At 48.2% G+C, this 20956-nt stretch overlaps 1 protein-coding gene across 7 annotated transcripts in view; it reads left to right on the top strand.

Annotated features, from left to right (window-relative positions):
* The first annotated feature begins 9144 nt into the window (after positions 1 to 9144).
* SPATS2L (spermatogenesis associated serine rich 2 like) overlaps positions 9145 to 20956 on the top strand; it is a 147938-nt gene continuing 136126 nt past the window's right edge. For 3 of the 7 annotated variants that reach the window (XM_054723414.1, XM_054723412.1, XM_054723410.1), the window contains exon 1: positions 9350 to 9606. The gene's annotated coding sequence lies outside the window, so the exon portion shown is untranslated. Of the gene's footprint in view, positions 9269 to 9349; positions 9607 to 10097; positions 10116 to 20956 lie in introns of those variants that run through there. The other 4 variants (XM_028153156.2, XM_054723409.1, XM_054723415.1 and 1 more) reach the window with 3 other exon arrangements.

Genomic DNA, 20956 nt, shown 5'->3' with positions numbered 1-20956 from the left:
TGGTAGAAGTATTTATGGCATGGAAATTGGCAGATGCTACAAATCAGGAACGCTTTTTCCCTGAAAGGTGGTTTACTACCACACTATTGTTTATTTTCCCCCATAATTGCCCTCTGTGCACACGCGTGCATGCACACACACGGTCACACACGCACAACGCACACACAGTACCATTCCAACACCAAGTGCTCCTCTCTCCTTCCACCTTAGCTTCTGGCTGCAGATAAGCCTTTCACACTCACCTGCGTCCAGGGAATTGACACTTTGGCTCCTACCTTAAAACATTCATTTTTAACATGTGATAATTTGAAAATACATTCTGGACCCTAAATAGATGTATCCAAAAAACTGCTGACCACACATTCTGGAAACTGCTAATTAGCCCCTTTAACTTCCGTGAGCTTAATATTTGGAGGAAGAGAGCCAATTAATTACTATAGATATTTCAGAAAACCTGGTGCAAACTGCACTGATAAAGCTGCATGAGCCACCAAAATTATCAAGTTGCTTTGCCTTTGACAAGAATTATTCCAATGCAGATCATGCTGTTACCTTATGTCAATTGGGAACTCTGTTACATATGTCTTTGATTAAGAAAATGAAAAATGAATTATTGCTTATTTCTGTACTTTAGCAAATAAAATCATTCAAAACATGGAGGGAAAAATATAAAAGACTAGAGGCTCAGTGCACAGGTAGGGTCCCTAGGACTGGCCGGCAATCAGGACTGATCTGTGAGGCAACCGGTGGGGCAATCAGGGGGCCCCTGCTGGCACCTGCCTTGGCTGGCCTAGGTCCTGTGGGCTGGGGGCAGTTCCTGCATTGAGTATCTGCCCCCTGGTGGTCAGTGCGCGTCATAGTGACTGGTTGTTCCACTGGTCATTCCGCCATTCGGTCAATTTGCATATTGGGCTTTTATTATATAGGATAATGAAAGGCTAAGAATCACCAGACTATGAATTTCTAAAGAACATGCCAATTTATTTTATTTTAAAGAGTTAATGTTTAGAAACCTGTAGAGGTTGTTAATACAGTGACTAGAAGCACAGGCTGTAGAGACAGACTGCGTGGGTTTGTGTGAGAGCTTTGCCCTCAAGTTACTTACTGCCTCTAAGTCTCAGTTCTGTCACCTGTGAAATGGAAATAAAAGCCTCTATTTTACATGATTGCTATGAAACCAAAATAAAATAGCACATACAGTGCTTAGAATCGTGTCTGGCATGTAGCAAATGATAAAGAAATATTTGCCATCATTTTCATTATTAATGCTCTTTTTGCAGTGCTCATAATGGGCCAGGAACTTCAGGCTTCTCTTCCAATCTCCTGTCACCCTATGAGGTAAAAATTAAGCCTTTATGGGTAAGGAAATAGCCCCTCCCTGAAACGATGCAACTTTTCCAAGGCCTTGTGGCTGGTAAGTGGAAGAGCTTGGCGCAGTCGAGTTTGGGAGTTTTAATTTCACTGAGAGAAAGATGCAAGACCACGGCTTGTCCTGGAATCCAAGCCGCCCCGATATTTGGTATTCCACTGGGAAATCCTTCCTTCGCAGCCAGCCGGGCCCTTGCATGCTGCAGCATAAACTGCCCTTGTTCTGTCTCCAGCAGCGACAGGAAAGCTCATCAACATGCCTGCGTTTCCACTTGAAGACTCTTATTACGTTGCCCTTCTGACGTGTGTTCCCCAGGTTTTAAACACGCACAGCTCCCACAGGTCTTCTCATGAACTCTACTTATTAACCAAAGAATGAGCTCCACAGATGGATTTCCACTTTGTCTAACTCTACCTTTTAAATTAGACTCTAAATCTAAGGCTCGTTATTCATGTAAGGAGGGCACAGGATCCTTTGGCTGAACTTGCTTCGTTTCTAAAGCAGCTGAATATCAGGGTGCTTTTTCCCGATTGGACTTTTCTTCCTCCACCTTCCCATGGAGGAGCTGCTGCCCACAATGTGCCACGATGAACCCGACAAGGGCTGCTCCAGTTTCAGATGTGCTTGTCATTTTGTTTGCAGGGGCGAGTCTAGGTTCACTTGTGTTTGGTTGTGCAATCTGGAAGACAAATGGCAGCATGGACCAGCGTCCTTTCAAAGGTGAACCTTGTATCGTTGTCCGTCATCCATTCGTTCCCCAGTCTGGACCAGGCACTGGACTAGGCATCATAACAAAGGACACTGTCCCTGCTCACAGGGAGTGCAGAAGTCTCCTCGGGGAGATAAGTGCACAATTACCTAATCACGGTGATAGGACAGGAACAGGAACATTCACGAATCACAGGAACATAGGAGAGGGGGTCAGGGAAAGCACCTTGGAATGAGGGTCTGATAAAAAATCCTGGGTAGCCAGCCAGAGACCCAGGCTCTAACCTCACTTTTATTATGATTAACTTCGTCACTATGGTTGAATTGTGTCCCCTCCAAAAAAATATGTTGGAGCCCTAACATCCCCATACCTCAGAATATGGCCTTATCCTATCTAATAAAGAGGGAATATGCAAATTGACCATCACACCATCACAAAGATGGCAGCACCCATAGCCACAAGATGGCAACACCCAGTCCCCTCTGCCCTGCAGTGGGGTGGCAGGCGCATTGTGCGGCCAGACCCGCCCTCAGCCCCCAAGCCACCCAGGGCCTCCCGAGGCGCAGGCAAGCCTCGGATGGCAGCTGCCCAGCCGCCCAGGGCCTCCCGAGGCTCAGGTAACCAGGGCCGGCCAAGGCTTGCGCTGCCAGCAGTGGCAGCAGCAGAGGTGTGATGCAGGCGTTGCCTTCCCCTGATCGCCGGGTCGCCTCCCGCCCCTGAGGGCTCCCGGACTGTGAGAGGGGCAGGTCGGGCTGAGGGACCCCCCTCCAGTGCATGAATTTTCATGCACCGGGCCTCTAGTTTTACGATAAGGTCAGTAAAATGAGCTCTAGGGTGGACCCTAATCCAATGTGGTTGGTGTCCTTATAAAAAGGAGAAATTTGGACATGAAGACAGATGCATGCAAAGAGAAGACACCGCGAAGAGACGCAGGGAGAAGGCAGCCGTCTGCAAAGCAAGGAGAGAGGCTGGGACACATCCTCCCCTCACAGCCTCTGGAGGAGCCAACCCTACTGACCCCTGACCCCTAAGTCTCGGACGTCTAGCCCCAGGACAGTGATACAATACATTCCTCCTGAAGCCACCCACTCAGCCTGCCCGTACTTCGCTATGACGGCCCGAACAAACACATACTTCATTTCACTGTCATGAGCATATCTCCCATCTCTGGTTCCACCCCAGGCAAGATCACGCCCACATATGGGAAAACTTGGGCAAAAGCACTCGGGGCCACAACCAATGAGAAAAAAGTGCCTTTGACTCATTCATCTGCTATGACCCAGAGGAATCTTAAGGTTTTTTAAAATAGTGAGTTTGGGTACAGAACAAAGATTCCTTTATCCTCTCTAGTGTGGTATCCAAAAGCAACACAGGAGGCCTTTATTTAAAAGGTAAATAATACACAATAATATGGGGAATTTTAGAGTACAAGCTATCCCCAATAGATAAAACAAAGCTCTCTGTTAAGTAACTGATCAACATGGCACTACTTAAAATAAATGGTTAATAAACGCAGGAGACGATATTCTATCTCACTAGAAATCAGATCAGTGATAAACAGAAGATGTTAATACACACCAGCGAGCAACTGAACACACGCATCCTGAATGCACGATAGCCTATTCACCTAGAACACACACTTCTGCCATTTGTCTTCCTGTTGGCACAACTAAGGTTGAATGAACCTGGAATTATCTTCCTAGAACACACAGTGACATGTAATCTTTAAAACAAAACAAAACAAAAAAAACAAACAGAACCAAAAAAAAAACAAAAAAAACTTCCATTAGGTACAGATCATTTCAGGCACCAGATTCTGAGAAGACAAGGTTGTAACCTAAAACAATCGGAGGCAGTAATATTTAGTTCCTGTAGAGACTACGCAAGTTCAGCCAAAGGACATTGTTTGGTTTTTTTGTTTCCAACATGTTTGCCCTCAGGCCAGCAAGGTTATCCTTTCTCTTCTCACCCCAAGCCTTCCTCTTTTCTGGAAAATTCCCAAGCAGAACCCTGGTCCCAGTTCATAACAACTCGATCCGCTGCCATTGGAACAGAGACAGTGACTCATTCCTTTGGATGTGTCTCAGCAAGGCTTCAGCTCGTCTTTGTTCCTCTCCCCATTCATTCCTCAGCCCCCGGCATTGGCCAGTGTCCACAATGGGCTTTTCTTTCAGTCTCTCTTGACTTCTGTCCTTTTCTGTTTTGTTTTCAAATTATAATGATAAAGATGATGTACAAATGGGAAAAAGTGTACCAAGTTAAAAATGGAAGTCCCTCACCCCAAGGTTATCAGTGTCAACGGTGTACATTCCCTCAAGACACAAAGACTTCTGCCTCCTATCCCACCCCCTTCCAGAGCACATACTGTGTATATTATTCTCACTTGCTCTTATCACTGAAAAATATATCGTTAACACTCTTCCATGCCAACAAGTACATCTCTCTCTCATTTTTAAACAGCTATTATTATTCCAGTGTATATTTATGAAATGTATTTAACCATTTCTCTATTCGTAACTGTTGAGCTGTGGTCCAATTTTTTTGGGGGGCTCCTACAAATAATACTACAATTGACTTACATGTAGATATATTTTGGCACACTTCGTCTTTCAGTTGGATAGATGGCTTATAGTGGAAATGCATAGTCAGCGTATATACGCATTCTTAATATTTACAGATACTGCAAATTGCGTTCCTGAAATGTTTATCAATTCTTACTCCAGTCAGTTCAGTATGAAAGCTATTTTTTATACACATTCACAAATAGTTGATATTAAAACTTTTTTTTCCAATCCGATAAGTAAAAAATGCTATCTTTTTATTTACACTGATCATGGGTGAGGTTGAGTGTGTTTTTATATGCTTATTAGCATATATTCTTTCTTTTGAGAATTACCTCTTCCTATCCTGTGTTCATTTTCTTATTTTACTGCTTCTCTTTTTTTGTCTTCATTTCTAGAAGCTATTTGTTATTTTGCATATTAACCCCTTCCTGTTGTGTATGTGTGTTGTATATATTTTCTCCCATTAAATAACATTGTCATACACTTCGCTGTATAGAAATGTCTTGGGTGATGGGTTTTTTTATTAGTCAAATATGTTTAATCTTTCCTGTTACAGTTTCTAGAGTTTTAATCGTGATATTTCTAACTAGTGTTAGAATGATAACCAATATTATAATAGAATCTCATATTTTCTTTTAGTCTTTTATAGTTTTCTTTGTTTAGATTGTTAATCCCTCTGGCTTTTTTCCCTGGAATATGGACTAAGATAGTGTTTAGTTATGCTTAGCTCAACAGGTTTGTTTGTTTGTTTGTATTTTTACTAAGAAAACATTTCAGTGTGGGTGTTCAGCAAGAGGACGCCACCGAGTTACTCAGAGACTCGGGCCCCTTCCATCCTGTGTTTCTACCCTCCTCTAGGTAAGGAGTCAACATATTACTGCACTCAGAACACAAACCCACTACCTGTTTTTGTAAATAAAGTTTTATTAGAACACAACCATTTTCATTTGTCTATGTCCTTTATAGTGTCTATGACTGCTTTCCTGTAAAACAGCATAGTTGAGTGGTTGTGATAGAGACCAATGACCCAGAAAGCCTAAAATATTTACCCTATATATAGTCCTTTAAATAAAAAGTTTGACGTCTCAGAGACCTCAATTTCCACATGGCTGATGGAGAAGAGAGATCACATAGGAGGCTTTCCGTGGGTGGGGACTGGAAGTGGAGTACAAAGCTTTCGTCTGCATTTCATTGGTCAGAATTGAGTCACTTGGCCTCACCCAACGACATAGGAGGCTGGGAAATGTGAATTTGTAGTGCATCCAGGAAGAGAAACAGGTCTGTAGAAGTATTAGCCGTTCTCGGCCAGTGTGCCCTGCAATTATTTCTTTCTTGCTTGCTGCCCATTTTTAATTAGAATAGGCTAGATCATGCTGCAGAAACAAACAACCCCTACATCTCAGAAGGTGAGAACAACAAAGGGTTATTTCTCGTTCATACTGCAGGTCCCTAAGGGACTCATTGTTGTCATTGACCCAGTCCTGTGAGCAGCCACCACCAGGCGCACCTCGTGGGCTGCAGTTGCAGAGGGAAAAGAGAAGGGGGTGCACTGCACCAGGGCTTACCTTCTCCCCACCTTCCGCAGGCTGAAGCAGGTCGCACACTGTGCATCCTGTGCTTCAAAGGAAGCAGAGCTGGAATATTCGGGAACAGCCCTAACAAACAACGCACTCACACGCAGAGACCACACTTCTCTCCTCCCCCAGGGAGACCACCCAGATTTCACACAGGGCACCTAGCCAAAGCCAAGGAACTCTCCATGGGAGACTCTCCACAGGTCTGAAGAGTGGTCTGGAGCCTAGCAAGTCACTTTCTGTCCCCACCGCCGATTCAGATGCCAAAATTCTAATTCAGGTCACGGCCTAAAACAGGCTTCTGAGATCTGAGAGACTCCCAGGGATGTGAGCCCCGCTCTGAACGACCACACCTACAGAATCGGAAGCGTGGCACAATCTAGGGGTGGGAAGGAGACAGAAGGGCATTTTTCTGGGATTGGGACGGCAGGGAAATAGCCTCATCGGAGGATATGTCATTGTCCCCCCTGCTCACAATGAAGCACAATAAATAAAGAGTATTGGTGACGACATAGAGGAAAGCAGCAGACACAGATTAAAAACACCTATATGGAGACCCTGTCAGGGTAGCTCAATTGGCTAAAGTGTCCTCCTGATATGCCAAGGTTGTGAGTTCAATCCCTGGTCAGGGCACATAAAAGAACCAGCCAATGAATGCATAAATAATTGGAACAACGAATCGATGTTTTCCTCTCTCTCCTTTGTCTCTCTCTAAAAAAAAAAATCAATCAATAAAAAAATACCTATATAGAAATATTAAAATATATAAATTAATATTTTGTTTTCTTAAAAAGACCCTCACTTTTCTATTTAGTTTTGAAAATAGTAAAAAGAGATTTGTGTATTTTAACAATAGAGAATTATTTTGAACAATAGAATCATACTACCATTAAACAGATAACCTCCTGATCAAAATTTCAAGTAATGTAATTTTTCTAATAAATGTTCAATATCTGGTGCCAACAACAACACATAAGCATTTTAAACCCTCTCCCTCAGAAACAGGAATTTTCATTTTTTCCCAGAGTAAATTAAACAGAAAAAGATTTGTTTGATTTGAAACTCACTGTCTATAAAACTTTCAAAAGTCTGATTTTTTTTTTTTTGCTAGGTCCCTTAGCTAACTCTTGAAAGCTATAATTATTTCTTTTAGTAACGTCATAATTGTCTTTGCATGGACCAGGCCTCCATTCCCAATAGGGATTAGTTTTAGTCTAGTTTGTGGGACAATAGTTACTACTCTATCCCTTTCTCTCTCTCTTTTTTTTTTTAATAAAGGAATTTTTTTTAACATTTTTGCTCTCCATACACATACCAGTTATTCTTATGTATAGTACCCACTAACTGGGAAATAGCCTTCAGATATAAAAGCCATGCGTGTGAGTTTCAGAAAACTCTGTCTTCCTTGTGGTCGTGTTTCTTTCAGACTTGATGAAGAAGCAAGTTAGATTTGGATCCTGGGAAGATTGTGAAGTTGTAGAAGAAAGAAATGAAGACCGAGTTCAATGTTATTTCCAAAACCCTTCTTAGGAAAGCAATAATTTATTCTTTATTTTGGAATTCTAATTATGGGGCGAATCCAAAAAAAGCTAAAATTATTTTGCCAGAGAACCTAAAAAGCATGTCAAATTCCAAGTCAAATGGTTACGAATTACCTTTTCCACCTAAACTTAATAAGCAATAGGATGATGTTTATCCTTTATATTTATATGTTACATTAGTTTAGAAAGCAGGTTTTCCTATCTGCAGCTTTGGCAGAGCTAGACAGGTAGGTGCAAATCCTCCCTCCACCATTTACTAGCTGTGTTATTTAACCTCTTCATGCCTGGTTCTTTATCTAGGGAAACGGACAAATAAAAGGATCGTTTGAAGTATTAATCAAGTTAGTACTTGTAAAGCACTTACAAATGCTCGTTAAATAGATCATAGGACCCAGGCACCCATCCAGGATGACAAGAGCCACCAGCACAAGTCACAGAAGAAAATGCACCCCTTGCCTTCCAGCCCCTCTTTCTTACGGCGGCTGTGCGTTGCCAACCGGGGCACATTACGTTAGCAGATCTGAACTTTGCCAGAAAGGTGTCTGTATTTTATTTCAGATTATGACTCCCGAACATCGGGTGATAGATATACCATTCCGCCCTACTGCTCCGGAGCCCCCTGGAGTCTGGAGCGTGGGAAGCATAACCAGCCCTGGTCTGATGTTCGCAAGGGGCTCTGCCATCCAAAGAGCCGCTGAGACACCGTTATTGGCACTCCGGAAGCGGGAGGCAACGAAGTCATCCCTTTAAAAAAATAAAAAAAATAAAAATACACTGAGTTGGACAGCTGCCTGCACCTCACTCCACCGCCTCTGGAAGAGCGTGTCCACAGCACCTCCATCGTGAACCGTGATTGAGAAGCTGCCTTCCCGCGCCCGGCTGCTGACTCCCAGGCAGAAGCCCAGGGCCCATGCCCAGGTGCCAATCTGGAACTTGGTGGTCGCACACCTTTAGAGCGACCACCTTCCAGAAGCTCGGCGTGCACCGGCAGCGAAAGGGGGGCGAGGGGGGGGGGACCGGGACGCCCCGGGTTGGCGGGGTTTCTAAGGTGGGACCCCGGCCCGGGACTTCCCCGCGCCTGGGTCTTCGGGTCCCCTCGGAATGCGCGCCCTTTGTTTACGTGTGGAGCTGGGCTCCGCGCTGGGCAGCACCGCTGCCTCCTGCAAGGAGCGGCATCGCGCCGCTGTGCACAGTGCGGGGGGCGGGGGGCCAAGTTCACGCTCCCGGGTGTGGGGGACGCCTCTCCCGCAACACGTGTCGGCGGTGACAAAATCAATAACAGCGGCGGCGGGAGGCGGGGGCTCGGGGAAAGGGGAGGTGGCTGGTGCGGGGCAGGCGGGCAAAGTGTGGAAGCGATCCTTCTAGAAAGTGGGGTGGGAGAGGCGCCGGGAGGGCGTGTGGAGGGAAGGGATCTGTGTCGGAACGTGCGTGTGAGCGGACACAAACCCGGGAGGCGTGAGCAGCGCCGGGTGCGAGCGGAGCGAGGGGCGCCGCCGGGGAGTGCGCGCCGGGTGAGTGACACGGGGGCGGGCGGGCGGGGCCGGGGCGGGGGCGGGGGGGGCGAGGGGCGGGGGAGCCGGCGAGGGGCGGGGGAGCCGGGCGCGGCGGGCCGACCGAGCGGTGTCCGCGAAGGAATCCAGCCGGGGCCGAGCAGGCTGCGCCCTCCGCCGCGAGCGCCGGCAGCTGGGCGAGCTCGGGACGGCGCGCGGCCCAGCCAGCGGCTCCCGCCCGCCCGCCCGCCCGCCCTCCGCGCCGCAGGGGCCGCCACCTCCGCGGAGCCTCCCCCCGCGACCGCGCCCCCGATCCCGGTCCCCGGTCCGGGACCCAGTGCCCGGCGATCGGCAGAGAGGTAAGCGCGGGACCCCTGGCCGCCGCCTCCGGGATTCCCTCCCCACCCGCCGGGCCCGAGCCCGGAGGCGGGACGGGGACGGGCGCGGCGGGGCCTGCGCGGCGGGACGGGGGCTCGGTCCGGGTCGCACGTTCGGCAGCCCGAGCCGCCCAGCCCCCCGCCGCCTCCCGGGGCGCTGGGTGTGGCCCGGCTCGGCGCCGACGCCGGCGGGCGGCGCGGACCGGACGCGGAGGTCGCCGTCCTTCCTTTCTCCCGCCCCGCACGGCGCGATCGAGCTGGCGGGGGGCGGGCGGGCGGGAAGAGGAGCCGGGGCCCCCGCACCCCTGTGCGCCCTGGGGGAGCTGGTGGCCGCCGCGCTCCGACGTGGACCCGCCCGCCCCGGATCTGAATCGGCCGCGGTCCCCGCTCCGCCCGCCCCGGCGCGAGCGCCCCCTTCCACTGGCCGAGCGGAGTGCCACCCACCCCGCCCGCCCGCCCGCCCGCCGCCTGCTCGCCCCCGCTCGCCGCCGGTGAGGAGCTGCCCGCCCCGGCGGGACCACCCTGCCCTCGACCGCGGCCCTGGGCACCGGTGGGAGCGGGATGCAGCGCCCCCCCCCCGCCCCCCCGTGCCCGCGGACTCGCCGCGATTGCAGGCGGGAGGACGGAGGAGACGCCGAGCGACCGGCCGCGGGACGAAGCGGTGGTGCTGCGGGGTCCGGGCGGGTGGACCGGAGTCCGCCGGCGGCGGCGGCGGCCGAGCTCGGGACTGTGCAGCGGACGCAGCCCCGGGACCGCGGCCGTTCCCAGGTGCAGGAGGGTCCGTCCTGCCCTCCGCACCCTCCTGCCCGCGCGCGCTCGGCTCGGTGGTTAGAACTCACCGCACACGCGGGAGAGGAAGGGCTGGGACTGCGCCTGCAGCCGAGCCGAGGGTTCCTGTGCTGGGGGGTTGGTGTGTGTCCGTGAACTTCATAAGCTTTCCGTTCCCAGCATTCCTGACTTCAGTGGGCGCCGAGGGTGTGGAGAGCTGACCCTGTCGTGATTCTCTATGTACAGCACTTGGCTGTGAGTAGATCGCAGAATCTGTGGCTTGAGAACCAGGGAACCTCAAACACAGCCGACCTCTACGTAAAATGTTGTGGAACCGTGCCCCTTGCTTATTTTTAAAATGTTAAAAAGTGTATTAGAAACTTTTACCGGTGCCTTCGCAAGTAAGAAAAAAACGACTCTGAAATTGTAGAACCAATGCCGAGGGAGGGGCTGGGTGCCAGTGTTTGAAAGAGGAAGGTCGTGTGACCTGTATGACATCGTTCATCTTCCAGGAATGATTCATTGCCGTTCTGATGGATTATGTTTTCTAGAGATAAAGCTGATTGCGATATGGCAGGAGAAAAAAAAAGGATGGGAAGTCAGAGATTGCTTCATTAAGAAAAAAAAAAAAGTAACAAATTTGGTTATTTTGAAAGATGCACTGAAAATAAAGACTTAAGTTGCTTTTTGGGTCAAGTATTTCACTGGCCTTAGACAATTGGATTACTTCACCAGAAAGCAGTGGGATGTGTGGATGGGGGCAGTGTTATCCAGTGACTGTAGTGTTTGAAAATACCTGTGTATGACCATATTTGTTGGATCTTTAACTGGAGGGGGAAATCAACTTTGGGAATGATTTTCTACTTGGATAAGGCATTCATTGCCGCAGTCTCTAATTAGAGTTTTGGACTAAACTCAAGCGTTGTTAAAACCTATTTTATGGAGCAGCAGAACAGAAAGCATGTAAAATTCTGTATCTTTGCGGCTTTAAACACACACACACACACACACACACACACACACACACTCACAAACTAAACTAGCCCCAAAGATAATTTGCATAAAACATACAATCACTTGAATGCAGAGAATATTTAAGAGGATAGTAAAAACTCAACATCTGGGGAAGGAGTATATTAATTGGCAATTTTCTTTCCTTCTGTAATCCTTGCCTCTGAGAATATTAAGTGATTTCCTAGGAATCGACTTGGTTTCATAGACTTATTTGGACAGGCAGAGTGACCAAGACTCCTTTTGTATTCATTTTGTTGAAGGGAGGCCCTTAGTAAAAGTCCTGTAGTCGGTTCTGTGCGCCCACTGATTTTCAGGTGGCCATTGTGGGGATAGGTATCCTGGGCTCGGAAGCTGCTTTGCCATCTCTGTAACGATCAGGGAGAGAGAGTGCTTGGGCCACATCGTTGCAGTCTTTGAAGCACTGCCAATCACAAGCAGCTCCTAGGTCACTTTTGCTGTGCAAACAGAAATACTGCTCCATCAGAAGTTAATCTTGAGATGTGGCTCATGTTTGGTCCTAAGTGTTATCAGTACCTCCATTTCTGATCATAGAACTGTGCTGTCATTAGCAACGAATATTCATTTATGGCTTTTGTGTTGAAGGTGCGTAGGTGGTCTTCATTCTGCTACCTTTGCACAATTTTTTTAATCAGCATCTTAGGAGGTGAGCCGGGGCAGGAACTTCTGGTTTTGTTTGATAAAATGGGAGACTCTGAGATGGCTCACGGTGAGATCGAAGCTACCACCACCGGCCTCGCCATGTAAGAATGGGGTGGGTTCTGTGTGCGTTAAACAGATACTCCCTGCTCACTGCTCCATAGTACTACTTTCGTATTCTGCAAACCTGTTCCTATTAGTTGACGGTGACAACTGCATCAGAAGACTGCCATAATTTTTGTACACAGAACAGCAGCTTTTATAAACATGACACAGGACGTGAGGGCAGAAATATAATGTGACAGAGTGATGGAGTCTGTTTATTGATCTCTACATGATTGTGCATAATTCAGCTAATCAATTCATGCCATCCCTGTTCTTGCCGTGTCATCACACAATTAAAATATGATTTTCATGATACAAACAATTAATGACCCAGTACACATACTGAGAGAAGAAAAACAAACCTTCCTTTCTCTCCCCTTTTTGGAAGTAGTCTGCTGTGAAGGTGTTCGTTCCTTGACACATCAAAATGGCTATTTTGGAGTTGCGATGCCTGTTATGTAAATAGGCCATATGTTGAATTTCTACAGAACTTAATGCGTTCAGTGTTGTGGCGCTGGACAGGATCCACTAAGTACCACATCTAAGAAAAATAATCGATTTCTCTCTACTCTATATCATTCCCACTACCTTTGTTTAATAGTATTTCTAATAAATTCTTAATTGTTATGGTGTCATCTGCCCTTGCATCATACAAATCTTTGGTGCTGGCACAACTATCCGTATTCATTTATTTTTTAAAAATATATATATTTTATTGATTTTTTACAGAGAGGAAGGGAGAGAGATAGAGTTAGAAACATCGATGAGAGAGAAACATCGATCAGCTGGCTCCTGCACACCCCCTACTGGGGATGTGCCCGCAACCAAGGTACATGCCCTTGACCGGAATCGAACCTGGGACCCTTCAGTCCGCAGGCTGACGCTCTATCCACTGAGCCAAGCCGGTTAGGACTACCCGTATTCATTTATGCGCCCATTTAACAGACTTTTCCCAAGTGGATGTCCTGCTGTCAGGCTAAAAGGCCTTCTGCCTGATAACAAACTTCTCATGTTCTTTGCTAACCCTTTTCCTTGCACAGCGAAAAGACCTGCCTTTTCTTGATAGGCTTAGCATTCTCTCATCACCCAGACCGGAGACCTAGGAGCCACCCTGACTCCGCTTTCTGGTTCCCTCAGTGAAACTCGGCATCAGGTCCTGTGAAGCTTCCTTTGTAACACTTCCTCGGAGCCAGCCCCACCTTTCCTCTGTATTCTCACTTCCCCACCTCCCCCCGCCCCAAAGCCAGGCCCTCAGCATTGCTGTGCTCTTGGGTGATTGAGTCTGCCCCCTTCTGCTCACTTCCGTCACATGGACCTCCCTAAACTCTTCTCCAAGAATTGTCTCAGAGGAAGGCTGTGTTGAAGTCAGCTTTATCTGATTCTAAAGTGCTCTTTCTATAGTTAAAGTCTTTCCATGCCCTGCCCCCCAAGTTGCTTTTGACATAAAGTCTAACCCCTCAACTATCAACCTATTTTTTTTTTTTTTATTGATTTTTTACAGAGAGGAAGAGAGAGGGATAGAGAGTTAGAAACTTCGATCAGCTGCCTCTTGCACACCCCCTACTGGGGATGTGCCCGCAACCAAGGTACATGCCCTTGATCGGAATCGAACCTAGGACCCTGGAGTCCCGCAGGCTGACACTCTATCGACTGAGCCAAACCGGTTTCGGCATCCCTCAACCTATTTTAATGTACCTCATGGTCTTGCCCAAATTTAACTTACTTCTCTCCAACATGAACCTTTACTCCTACTAACTGGATATCACTGGCCTTCAAAGATGACTTTGTACCCTTTTGTTCATGATCTACATTTTGTTTTTTTATTTATTGATTTGAGAGAGAGGAGGGAGGAAGAGATAAAGATAGAGGTAGATAGATAGATAGATAGATAGATAGATAGATAGATACTAGTTGTCCCACTCATTTATGCATTCATTGGTTGATTCTTGTATGTGCCCTGACTGGAGGTGGGACCCAAAACCATGGTGCATTGGGATGACGCTCTAACCAACTGATCTACCTGGCACGGTCCATGATTTACCTCTTAGAATGCCTTTCCTTTTTCCTCTGACCCAACCACAGTCTTCAAGTTCAAGTCCACCTGCCCATTCATGTTGCCGTCATCCGTTTCTTTCTCTTCTGCCCTTTTCTCTGCATCATTCCTTTAGCGTTCTAAAGTTTAGACCATCAGGTCCTCTCTTATACTCTTGAGTTCTTGATTTTTTCTTTCCTAACTAGATGGCGAGTTCCTTGAGGGCACTGACGTACCATGTATGCCATCTTCGAATCATTTACAGGCCCTTGGGCATGGCGAGCGCTGGGCAACCAGAGGGGACTTTTTTTTTTTTTCTATGATGGGGTTTGATATTGTGTACTGCTCCCAATTGTGTCCCCAGAGCCTAGGCTGCAGCTTGACACCTAGTCCTGACCTCCGTACATATTTGTTAACATAGACATTAATGTTGACATTGGGTCACAGGGTCAGACAGGCATTTGAAGGAGGCATTTGTCAAGGAGTTTTCCCATTTTTCTTCAGTGGTCCTAATCAGCCTCTTGACTCGTCAGCTGTGGGGATTCGGAGGCCTGGCATTTTCCAGAGTGGAGATAATGATGGAGGCCGGCAGTTGTGAGCTGGAATTAAGGAGGTTGTCATTATTTTAAGGAGAGTGATGGGTCCCATTAGTGAGCAAAAATAAAGGCATGCAGGCTGTGCCAGTATTTTATACATAAAACAATTCAGACTAGAGTTACCAATTGTCTAAGAGTTCAGCTCATCGGCCCTAACATCCTAGACTTTTATCAGTGGGTTGCCCAATCTTTTCATTTAAAAGCTTCCTTGTAACGTTAAAAATAAATTTATCTGGGGGATCCATCTGGGGATGAAAGTTGAGGTAGGGAAGAGACGCCACACCCCTCCTATTGTGTTCAGGACAAAACCCAAAACTTTAAACTTTTAATAAGACTCACGCAGTACATGGCACTGTTTTTGCAGGGAAGGAGTTTATAGTCAAGAAGGAGAAATGACATGTATCCCAGAAACAGGGGTCTGAGAGAGCTCCGAAGGGAAGATTTCCTTCTCCTGGTGGGGGGCAGGGGTGTGTGGCAGGGACCTGCTAAAGTGTGATCATTGTTTGAGCTGATTATTAACAGGATTGGGGTAAGACTTCAATAGCTGTTACTGGAAATACAAGGGCACGGGAATGGGGGAGGGCGGGGGCAGTGCCGGCAGGCAATGCAGGGTTTTTGACTCTACCCTCGGTCGGATGCCAGGGCGCTCCTGGGTGCTGGTGGTCTGCAGGGTTCAATAATGAAACTTTAAGGATATAGTGACACCTGCAATCATTACTTTCAGTGCTGAATTGACTGTGACATGAAGCACAAAATAAGTCTTGTAAGCATTGTAACCAGTTGCATTCCTGGGTAGCATCCAACTTGCTTCGAATGCTCAGAAAGGCCTCCTGCATCATGGAAACACCGCCGAAGGCTGAGCTCTCCCGGTGATGTAAAGAGGGAATGTCTGCCCGATTGTGCTCCCAAGTGGACAGCCATATGGACACTGCCCAGTGCGCCTAGCAGAGCTCAGTAAATGGGCAAACATAGCGTTACATAGAACCCTAGTTGTGAGTCGGTAGAACTACCCCCATGGATTGTGAAACTAGGACCGATGGGTGTAAGTTTCAGAGAGACAGATTGGGGGCAGTGGAAGGAAAGTAGTCCTATGATGGACTGCACTATCTCATTAGATGACTGAATGCATTCAAGCATAGGCTATACCACAGGCAGTGTCTCCTTTCAGTACATGCATTATCTCCTTTCTTCCTCCAAGCAGTGCTTTGAAGTATATGTGCTAATTACTCCGGGTTTACTGAAGAGCAATACTGAAGCCTAGGAGGTTGAGTGAGTTATAGAGCAGGTGCCAAGCCCAGGCAGTCTGAGGGCAGGGACTGAATATGTACTGGATGAAGAAAGGATGCAAACATCGAATGGCCAGTAGGATTTTCAAGGGCCCTTCCTAACAGGATTGATTCTGAAGTTCTCCTTATGGATCCAGGTGCTAACTGTTGCAAAGCACGCATGCATTATCAGCACACCCAATTCCTGCAAATCAGAACACAATGACCACAATTATCATCTGTAGGTATTTCTCTCTTTCCGCGTCCAGCGCGGCTAGAGAGCGGGTCCAGTTCCTGAGTAGGGGCGGCTGGGGATTGAGAAATAAAAGAAAGAGACAAGACACAGAGATAGAAGGAAAAGAGCTGGGACCGGGTGGGACCACCGTCCTCTTCTGATGGAGAGACAGGGACCCAGAGCCAATCCAGCGAGTTTATTTTATATCCCAAATACCAGGAAGTTTCACCAAAAGGTCAAGACAAAAGGAGATTATTTGCATTCTTGAGTAGTCCCTGAGCATTCCTGGTGCTAGGCTGTATTTAGATATGAAAACCACTTCCCCACACGATGGGCTGAAATGAAGGTCAGGCTGACAACACCCTTGCCCTTTTGGCAAGGCGTGTTCCCAGGGCGTGGTTTTGCCGACGCCACTGGGTTCAGCTGACAATAATTAAGGAATGCCCATGTACCTTCCCAGGGGGCCCTCTACAATCATCATCATCATCATGATAGTTTAATTTTTTAAACTTAAACTTCTTCTAACACCACTTCTTCAAAATAGACTCGCCCAGGCTGTGGAATTTTGTGGAAGAGCCACACTCAAGGGGCCAAAGAGCCGTAGTTTGCTGACCATTGGTATAGACCCTTCCCTGCGACTGGTAAGGAAGAAAAGAAGGAGACTTACTGGTCATCTCATTTAAACCTCACATGATCTTGCAAGGTTGGGATTATGTACCCTTTTAAGAAGGGGACACAAGCTCAGGGAAGTCAGATGACTTGATCGAATCAGCAGAGCTGAGAAGTGGCAGATGAATCTGGTGCCTGACCCCCACCCCCAGCTTTTTTCTTACCCTACCCTGTGAGGTAATGCATGGTGACATTGAGAATATTTACCCATCAGTTCAGCCACGGACACCAACCAATCAGAGAGGCCACTAGCTATAAACAACCACGGTGGCTCTCTGTCACCTGAGGTGATGTTTAGGTGAAGTCAGTCCAAAGGTGTGCGAAAGGCTTGGTAATATTCCAAGACTGCAGCTCTGGAGCTCCATGAAGCTAGTAACGTCTACTGACTTTATCCGTGATACATAGAAGTATTAGAGGAAAAGCATGCCTTCATGTATCATTCTATTTCATTTACATTTCTACGCAAGGAAAATTAGTTTTTAAATGTTAATGTTATATCTTCCTTAGAAATGACCAGCTCTTCCCCACTCCTTTCCTCTCCTGCACCTTCTTCCAACCTGAGGCTAATCTCTCTGGACGCCATCCCCTCTTGCTTCCTCAGGGATCTTGCTCCTTCATCTTCCTTTTCTTCATGGTCTCAACCAACCCTTTCTCTCAGCACATGAGCATTTGTAAGTACTTCTCATTTTTATCAAAACACAAGACAAGATAAACAAAATCCCCTTGGCTCCTCCTCTCTCTGCCTGGTTATGTTCCATCTCATTCCTGGCCTCAGAAGGCAGCTCCTTGAAAGATAAATAGTCCTCATGCAATACCGGCTCCTCCCACCTACTCATTCTCTCCAACCCTCCACAATCCTGGCCTTTCCTAATGGCCACCTCTGTCCTTCAAACTGCCAGATCCCTTGTCCAGGATTCTCCTCTAATTCTTGACCTGTGTTGGTGTTAATGACCTCTCTCTGCCCCTTGGAACTTTGCCCATCTGTCTTCTGAGACATTCCTCTCTCTTTATTTGTCCCTGTCACCCAGTGTTCTGTATTAGTTCTCTGTTGGTTCCTTTCCTCCTCTCAAACCTCAGCATCCTCCAGAGTTCACTCTTCAGCCCTCTGCTCACTCTTCACGTTTGCCTTGGGGCAACTCACCTGTTTTCTTCTGGTACCACCTATATGCCATTGATTCCTTAATCAACCGTGAACTCTTCTGACCTTTGCTCCAGGAATCTTAAACTCAGCGAGTCCAAAACTCCACTTCCACAAGCAGCATATCTTTTGTGGTCTCTTAATTAATGGAACCTACTTCACCAAGTTTGAAATCTGGGAGTTGCCCTCGATTCCTTGCTCTTCCTCAATCCCTACGTTTTATTGATCACCAAACCCTGTGGAAACTACCTTCTCTGTCTTGCACCTGCCCTCACCTCTCTAGACCATTGCCACCATCACTGCCGTGGCTCGTGCCCTCGTCACTCCTCTCTCGGATCACTGCAGTAGCCTGCGAGCTGGTCTCTGCCTTATGCCTGGCCTGCCTCCAATCCACTCCCCACACTGCTGCCTTTCTAAAAGGCAAATGCAATCACGACTCAGCTGCTTAAAATCCTCCAGCAGAGTCACTGCTGCTCCGGGATAAAATCAGAGCTCTCTAGCCTGGTACAAAAGCTCCTGGTGATCTGGGCTCTCCCTTTGGGGGTGTATTACAGTCTTTTCTAAGGACCCTGGTCCCCACTGTCGGCCCCTGCCTCTATCATCCCCACTAAAGAGCAGCAGTCATTACAGGGGAGAAATGAGAGGAGGGATGGGAGCAGGGGACTGACCAGTACCATAGCCACCAGCTGGATCTGGCTGGTGAGCCCTTGACGTAAGTCTAGTCCAAATCGAGATACGCTGCAAATGTCAAATGCACCATGGGTTCAAAGACTTCATAGAAAAAAGAGAATGTAACATCTCATGAATAAAGTTTAATATAGATTATAGATGGAAACAGTAATGTCTTGGATAGAGTGAGTTAAATAAAATGTATTATTAAAATTAATTTCACGTGTTTCTTTTTCTTACTTTTTTTTTTAACGTGACTGCTAGAATATTTTAAATTACCTGCGTGGCTCACATTCAAGTCCTACTGGACAGCATTGTTTTAGGACATCTCCTCATTCCCAGGAGATGCTTCCTGCGAGAGCCACGCCCAGGAGCCCTCTGAATGATGAAGTCAGCCCTACAGGTACAGAGAAGCAGCAGTCGCCCCGAGGCTTAAATCCAGAGACACCAAGTGCTTCAGATCAGGTTCAGAATCGGAGAGACGGACTGTGCAAGCGCCAGGCCGGCGAGCGCCATGCAGTGCTCACAGTGCCGAAGCCACGATGAAAGCACATCTGTCTCCCAGTCACCGCCCGGCGTGGGAAGCAGGGATGCTCGTGTGCTAGAGGGAGGATCTGAGACCGACAGGAGGAGCAAGGAAGGGCAGGTGGAGTCGCAGCCCGTGGGAGCCCCCAACCGTGAGGCACCAGGTGGGATGCGGAGAGCCACGGCTGTGTCTCTGAGCCCTCCACCCGGCCATCGATCCTTCCCGCTGGCTAAGTCCCGGCTCCCCCACTGTCTCGCTGTCGGATCCTGAGCAAGTCAGTGAATCTTGAGCCTCAATAATATGCACATCCCACGGCCATTGAGTGTCAAACAACATGCCATGCCCAACAACTGGTACGTGCCCTGCAGAAGCCAGGCGTGCCTCCAGACCTCGAGGGCGGGTGGCAATCTCTGCAGCCCTTAGCCCCGAGGCTTCGAGGACAGGCGGCGGGGCCGTCAGAAAGGCCCGGAAGATGTGCTGTCCCTACGAGGCACGCAGAGCTCTAGGTCTGCACAGTGGAAAGGCCGACCGCTGACAGGGAAGCAGAGCTTACCGTTTGGAGCAGGAGGCAGGAACGTGGAGGTGCGGGAAGAAGCATGGCCATCACGAGAGAGGCCCAGCAGGACCAGGTTCCCGGGAAGGCTGATGGGCCGCGTGACTCCGCGCCACTCAGCGCTCTCCTGGGAGTTGGCACGCCGTGTTCTGTTGAACCCTCCGCTTCCGAGCGGTTGTGTTTCTTTGCTTTTACCCGTTAGGCATTCGTCTAAGATTGTGTGAAGGGGAAAGATTCTGTGCTCCAGATAAGAAGTATGAAAGTCACACATCTATAGGAATGGCCTGCGAAAGTGGGGGCCACCCTGGTGGGATTGTTTCTCCCCCACTTGCAGAATCTGGGAGCGGGTTAGGCCCCATGCAGGCGCCTCCCAGCTCCCTTAGGGACTGTCCGTCCTGCTGACCGAGCAGCTTGCCTTGTCGGACAACGGACCTAGGAAGCCACAGCAGCCTCATTCTTGGGAAACCAGATCTTCACGTTGTCTCCCACATCCCCAAGTCCCTGCTTTGAGTTCTTGCACAGCAATCCCCAATTGCTTGGGGTGAGCGTGCCACCACATATCTCCGAGCCTCCCTGGACAGCAGTCTTGCCCCTGAGCTGCAAGGCCGGCCACTCCCTGCTTCTCCCTGCGAGGCTTCTTCAGGCCTCCAGCAGCGGGCAGGACACTCAGTTAGTTGAATCATTAGTTTCACAGCTTGCCTGGCTGCTGGCTGCTCCCTAACACCAAACACTGCTCACTAATTGGCAGCTCCACTGGTCTGGAGGTCCCATTTGTACCATATGTGCAACTTGGGAAGAAAAGGGAAGGCACCTAGAGGGCTGGATTTTTCTAAATTGTGACACAGCTGCTGCTTTGGCTCCTGTGGGAAGGCCAGGCTTACGTGTGCGGAAGAAAGGCGGCTGCCTCTACGACGTGATTTCAGAATCCGCACCGCTCAAAAGGGCGCTTCAAATGTCAGCGCTTCCACTTTCCTGCTCTCTAATATGGGAAAGCGTTTATTACGAAAACGCTGGGCTTTTTCCTAAGATCAGTACAGTTTAGAAGAAAAGGAGGACACATTTGGTCCTTGAATGCCCTGGTTTTGACTCATGTAATTGGCTGGCT

The sequence above is a fragment of the Eptesicus fuscus genome, chromosome 11 (genome assembly GCF_027574615.1).
Source record: "Eptesicus fuscus isolate TK198812 chromosome 11, DD_ASM_mEF_20220401, whole genome shotgun sequence".
NCBI classification, from domain to species: Eukaryota; Metazoa; Chordata; class Mammalia; order Chiroptera; family Vespertilionidae; genus Eptesicus; species Eptesicus fuscus.
This window is presented reverse-complemented; position numbering and strand designations above follow the sequence as displayed.